This window comes from Cebus imitator, unplaced genomic scaffold (genome assembly GCF_001604975.1).
Source record: "Cebus imitator isolate Cc_AM_T3 unplaced genomic scaffold, Cebus_imitator-1.0 Scaffold67, whole genome shotgun sequence".
In the NCBI taxonomy this organism is placed as follows: domain Eukaryota; kingdom Metazoa; phylum Chordata; class Mammalia; order Primates; family Cebidae; genus Cebus; species Cebus imitator.
In genome coordinates this window covers 5713055-5719918 of record NW_016107382.1, presented here as the reverse complement: position 1 = coordinate 5719918, position 6864 = coordinate 5713055, and the positions used below count along the sequence as shown (strand labels likewise).

General features: G+C 33.4%; 1 non-coding gene across 1 annotated transcript; it reads left to right on the top strand.

Moving 5' to 3' along the window:
* The first annotated feature begins 853 nt into the window (after nt 1-853).
* LOC119471634 lies at nt 854-1017 on the top strand. Its single transcript, XR_005200695.1, has one exon. It is a non-coding gene; the product is annotated as a U1 spliceosomal RNA (small nuclear RNA).
* Nucleotides 1018-6864: the final 5847 nt, after the last annotated feature.

The window sequence follows — 6864 nt, the reverse complement described above, 5'->3', positions numbered from 1 at the left end:
AAGAAAGAAAGAAAGAAAGAAAGAAAGGAAAAAGAGAGAAAGAGAGACAAGGAAGGAAGGCAGAAACTATTCTACAGGCATAGCTTGTTAGAATTGAAGTCCACCCAGTAGGGAAAACACCAGGTCCTCTATGGAGGAAGATCTCTTGGATAAATAGGTATTGATATTGATACTATGGTTTAGAAAGAGCAAGACTTGTGAGTTATTTTAGCAATATAGATGGTGGTAAAACAGGTAGTAAAATGTGAAATCACCAAATAAAACGCCTGTCTGTTATGACACATTATATAGGCAAACAAAGTAGAGAACTAAAAGTACTTTGGAAGGTCATTGATGTCTACAAAATAAATGCAAAAATATATGTATTAATATATACATTTATTTTTAAAAATACTGACAATTTGACAGTAAATGTATAAAAACAATGTAAATGACAACTATATGGACCCAGCATTTAAGTTACTAACACACACAAAATACATAAGGCTTGAATGTAAAGAAAATGATTTTAGTTTTGTACAATTATCAGTCACTGAGGTATATCTAAAAATAACAATGATAGTAAATTTCAATTGCCAAAAAAATTACAAAGAAAGAGTATATTCACCTTCTAATAGTCATTCTTCCATTGTCTAGATGGTGTCTTATATTGCCTAATGTAAATTCAGTAGGGAAAAGGGAGAGTATGGTTTGCTTTAGAATAAATTAACAACTGTAATAGTTACAGAAGCATTTTTAATAATAGATATTTACTTAGATCATACTACATGTAAAACACTTCACGTAAATTACCCCCTTTTAATTTAAGTGGAGAAAATGTGTGAAATTGCAAGACTATAAAAAGATAACTCTTATACTTACCTGGCAGGGAAGATACCATGATCAGGAAGGTGGTTTTCCCAGGGCGAGGCTTATCCATTGCACTCCAGATGTGCTGACCCCTGTGATTTCCCCAAATATGGGAAACTCAACTGCATAATTTGTGGTAGTGAGGTACTGCATTTGTGCTTTCCCCTGTTTTTTTTTTTTGTATTTTAAAATATACATATATAAAGATAACTCTTACAGATGACAGGAATCCATAAGGAAAGCCCTCAGTTTCATAATATTAGTTGTATTATGAGACAACTACAGAGAAAACAAAAGGAAAGGAAAAGATAATGCAAAGTACCCATGGGGAGAAAAATGGAAAGACAACGATCTAATGAATCAATTTGGGTGTAAGGTTATATTATATAAGCTATCTAGAAATAATCACATTGACAGGAGGATCATCTTTCAGAAGAACTCAGACTTTTCTTGTGATTCAAAAAAGGATTATATGTGAAATTAGAGAACATGTCAGATAAGCTTGAAAATAAGAATGTGGGAAGATAAAAGGATGAGATGGGCATGTCAATGGAGAATTGATACACAAAGCAATGAATAAAATACAGTCTCTTTTATTATTTTCTGGTCAATAGAACAGGGGAAGATCCTAAGACAAACATCCAGGCTTCATTATATAAGACAGGAGAGAACAGAAAACCCCTCCAGCCAACAAACCTCACTGATCCTGCTGTAAAACTCAGATAAAAGCGAAAAGAAAGCAAAGCTTTGAAATATGGCAATGGAAAACTGAAGGGGAAAAACATTTGTGGTTTCCTTTGTGGTCTGTTTGGAGCAAGGATTTAGAAAACTGTATGGACGTTACCCCTTGCAGGGAAGCAACTAAAATGCTGCTTCCTTTATAATTCTTGAGTCAGCATCACAGAAAGGCTACAGAAACTAAGCACTACGTCACCATCAGAAATGTGGATTGATCTCATGAAGCCACACTGTGACTGTCGGAATGACATACTTGGAAAAGTTTAGCATTTGAACAACTTAATTCTTCTAAAGTCTAATGTGAGGATTTTTAAATTATTGTTCACTCTCAAAAAGTAATATGTCCATAAACAAAATTCTTCTGCAGTAGATTAAAGAATGGTCACAATTTCTTATTGCTCCCTGCAGGATTGCCCCTTTATGATGTAACTTTGCAACTTCTCCCATCAAGTCTGTTTCTCCAGCTCTTGAATCTGGGCTGGCTTTGTAACTTACTTTTTCCAATAGCGTGGAGTGAAAGTAATAATGTACCAGTTCCCAACTCAGGCTTCAAATGGTTTCGTATGCTCCTACACTCTTACTCTGTCTCTCTCTCTCCCTTTTTCTCTCTTTCTTGGAACTCTATCCTGATACTATGAAAATAAGTCTTAAATAGTTGACATCATGATGAGAGACATCTATGCCAGTCATGTACGCACACACACACACCCCTTCAGTACAATAAGAAATAGTATTAGGAACCAATTCAGACAACATAATAGAAGATTATCCCTAAAACAAATAAACTGCCTCTCAAAACAGCTAAACTTTTCATTTCTGCCCCCATAGGATAGCCAGCTGGTTTCCAAAAGTACAAAACTGTCTTCCTCCCTCTGATACATCTAAAACTGTCCAGCTGAATTAAGCCCAAATGCACTGACCCACAGAATCATTAGCTAAATAAAAGACTATAGTTAAGCTACTACGTTTTGGAATGGTTTCTTATTACTGATTAATCCTCTAAGTTTCCTTTGTTCAAAAGTAATAATATGAACCTGTATACTTGCCCTCTAAAATTTATATTATGTATTGTGAATTTAAAAAGAAAAACAGTGTCTGATATTTATTTTTCTCATTTCATACATTTTTGTTAAGCATTCTTTACAGTGATTAATTACACAGGCCTTGGAGGCAAATAAAATAGACTTTATCTTCTGGATGTCATTCTCTGGAGAAAGTTGCATAACTCCTTAAACCTTTGTTTTTTATGACTATACTAACAATGAGTATTAAATGACAAAAGGCCTGTAAGGCACTTAGAAATATTTCTGGCACACTTTAAGTTTTTACTATTGGTAGTTTTTATTGTCAAATGAGAAAAAAGTCTCAGCCTCAACTCAAGTAGTTAATAATTGGCAGAAATAGGACCATGTTTCAGATCCTCTGATGGCCATCCTAACTTCTATCTGTCATACCATGTTGCCTTGCATAAAGGTCAAAACTAGCTCAAATACTCGATATTCCATATAAATATAGTGAAGATGCAGTGTTTTAATCCTTGTAATAAATCTCCACTCTTCTCAAATTATTCTTACTTAAAAATATATGTATTAACCATACTTAAATGAACTACTATATTGTCTTAGTTCATTTTTTGCTACTATAACAAAATAATTAAGACTGGGTAATTTATAAACAACAAAAATGCATTCCCTCACAGCCCTGGAAGCTAGGAAGACCAAGATCAAAGTACCAACACTTGATATGGATCTTCTTATTGCATCCTCAGATGGTGGAAGGCAGAAGGGGAAGAGAAAGACAAATTCTTTGTCTTGACATTTCAGAAGAGAGCAAGAACCCACTCCTGAATTTTTTATAACAGCATTATTCCATTTATGAAGGTGATGCACTCATAACCTAAGAAACTCCCAAGTCTCACCTCCCAACTCTGCCACACTGGGGATCAAGTTTCCAACACATGAACTTGAGGGGACACATTAAGATCATCTTCATCGTCATCTTTATCATCTTAATGTTGAGTGGGCTGGGAAGAAGGAGCAAGAGGACAAGTTGGTCTTGCTGTCTCATGGGTGGCAAAGGTGAAAGAAAATCCATGTATGAGTGGGCCTGCACAGTTCAAATCCATGTTGTTCAAGAATCAATTATGTTTGTGGTAATTATAATAAAACAGACCTATATATGATGAATTCGTGGATCACTAATTTTACAACTTGACCATTGGGTTTGTAAAAAAATACATGTTTGCATTGGTTGTCAAGAGCCAGACTCTGCATAAATATCTAGCATAATAACATAGATATTTGGTCAATTTAAGCTTGCTGTATACTTATAAAATTGATATGTAAGAGTGATGCAAAAAAAATTTTAGATTACAGAAAGAGAAAAACAGGTTTCCGTAAGTATAAGATGATGTTGGTTGATAAGCATTAAAAGTAAGAGTTGAAAATAGCCCTGTTTTGAAAAACAGTTCTCGGTCATAGTCTTCTTCACCAGTTATTCATTTAATAGATAAATGAAAAAATAGGTAAATAGAAGATAGATAGATAAACAGACCTTAGAAAATAGAGCAGCTTATTATTCACATCACACTATCTGAGGTCATTGTAATTTACAAAGGGGGCAATATGAGCAGATTTTCCTAGGGTGAGTGTCCTACAACCAAGGCTTAAATTATTGGCAGATATCAATAAAGTGCACTCTGTTTTCTTATTGTTCTTGTTCCTCTACAGATCATGGAATGCTAACTAAGACATTTGAATAATTTTATAACCTGTACTTTTAGTACTTTACCTCCTTCTACTACTAATTGTATCATTATTTATAGAGTAAATATATGACTTACTTTACTATATTGTAAACTTTGTATATCTGCTGTCTCTATATTTTCTTATGACCTCTCAGTCATAGGAAAGTTCTAGGCTTGGAAATATATCACACTCCCCTCAAAAGGTTTTTAAAATGCAAAAATCTTCACCCTGAGATTCTGATTCAGTTGGTTAGGTGCAAAAAATTATAAATCTGTCTTTTTTGAAAGTAACATATATTTTACGAAACATTGCCTATAGGAAGTTGCATTAAAGCAAATATTTATAAAATATGACATTACCTAAACATACCATCTGCAGAATATGTTAGGGAGGAGTGGGGAAACAAGAGAACTAACATTTATTAAGGAAAAGCTATAATGCCAGGCACTATACTTATATCTATTATTTCATTGTCAATAAGTCTACCAAGAAAATACTGAAATACCTTCTTTATATATATATTTGGCAAAGAATTGTCAGATTAATGAAGAGAAAAGTATTATTGTAATTGCAGCAGTCAAAACTTAAGTGCAAAATAAAATGCTAAGATCTTTGGATTTAACCCATTTAATCATCAACCTATCATTTTTACTGATGTTTTCCAAAGAGAAGGCTGACACTGAAACTGTAAAATAACTTGCCCAAGTTCACATAGCTAATAAGAGACAGCTGGTAGAATTTAAACACACAGGTGTTTAATTCTAATGCCTGTATCCTGGTCAAAGAGTAAATAGCAGAGCTGTGATTTAAATATATGTAGAATCATGATTTGCATAGAAAATAGAAGACAATAGACATGAAAAAAATAAATACCAAATTTAATGTATCCCAATTGCTTAGGGAATTGAAAACCCACCACCAAAATAGCTCAGAGCTCTCTTTCCTCTGTTTAATAAATAGCATATGATAAAAGCAGTACTCAAAATTAGCAAGTAAAATTGATGTTTTAAGTAAAAAAAATAGTTTGCATTTGTTTAGCACAAAAGAAGAATGGAAAACATAAGTCACAAATATTTTTCTGAAAAAGGTTGGGAATAACCAGGTTGATTTCATCAGGAAATAAAAGTAAAAGCTAAAGAAATGAGGAAGCTGAAAGAGACTTGCAATAAGATTGAAGCATGTCTAAGCACACCAGTTTAGTTTCATTATTTAGAAAGATATCAAGACAAATAGAAAAGCAGGCTTCTGAAAAGCTACTACATGCAGTTTTCAAACAGAATCGAGGGAAGTAAAAATAACATCAGGGCAAAGAAGCAGTTCTAAAGAGGAACCAGACTGAGACAGACATTGAAATTCTTTTCCTTTAGCTATGCCATCGAATCTTGCTTTTCAATTTTATTTTTATTTACTTCGTAAATCAATCAAACTATGATATAGTATAAACTATCATGCAACTTGAGGAACAGACATGAAAAGGAATATAAAACCCCGATATAGATTAACATGACAAAACAACCCCTCAAAGAAAATGTTAAACCATGCACCAAAATACACAGTGAATTGTTTCCAAGAGATATAAAACACACTTCAAATTTCTGCTGGAAAGAAACTCCATTTCAACACTATATTTAGATATATAACTTTAAAAAGTCCAGTATTCTCTAAATGTTCTGAATCTTTTTATTGCCATATTACATTTGGACATTGAGTTCAATAAATTTGAGAGCCTTTTTAGTTGATGCTATGGTATTAATGTGTCCACAAATTTCATATGTTAAGGTAATCACCAGGATGATAGTGTTAAGAAGTAGTACATTAAAGAGGTAATTAAGTCATGAGTGTGGAGACCTCATGGATGGGATTAGGGTGCTTATAAAAAGGCTTGAGGGAGTGAGTCTGCCTCCTACTCATCCTTCAAATCTCAGTTTAAATAGCACTACCTCCAAGACTTCCTTGATGCTCTAAAATATGTTGTACTCTGTGTACTGGATATTGTGCATGTACCCTGGCACCCTTTATTGCATCTATCAAGACAACTAGAAGCCAGAATTGCAGTTACTTAAGTAACTGTTCGTCTCAGTTAGACTGTAAGTGATGGAATCAAGTGTGTCTTAGCCATAATTACATACCCAATGTCCAGTTTAGTCCCTGGTTTGCAATGATCAGTGATGATGATAATGAAGATGATAATGATGATGAAATAACTGCAATGCTGATTATTTTGCAAGTAATGATCATAGTTATCATTATTGTGTTACCAGCCATATTCCAGGTTCTGTTCTAAATGATTTACATCTATTCCATTTAACTCTCATAATGCCATAATATATGAACTATGAATATTTCCATTATATAGATAAGAACATATAGGTATAAAAAAAGTTACTTAAATGTAGATATAGAAAGATTTCTTAAATTGTCTAGAAATTGGAGAAAATAAGACTGGAATCCAGATGTTTTGCCTACAAAGTTTATCTTTTTCAATAATACTGGTGCGGTTTTGTTGACTGTTGTAGGCAATGTGGAGGAA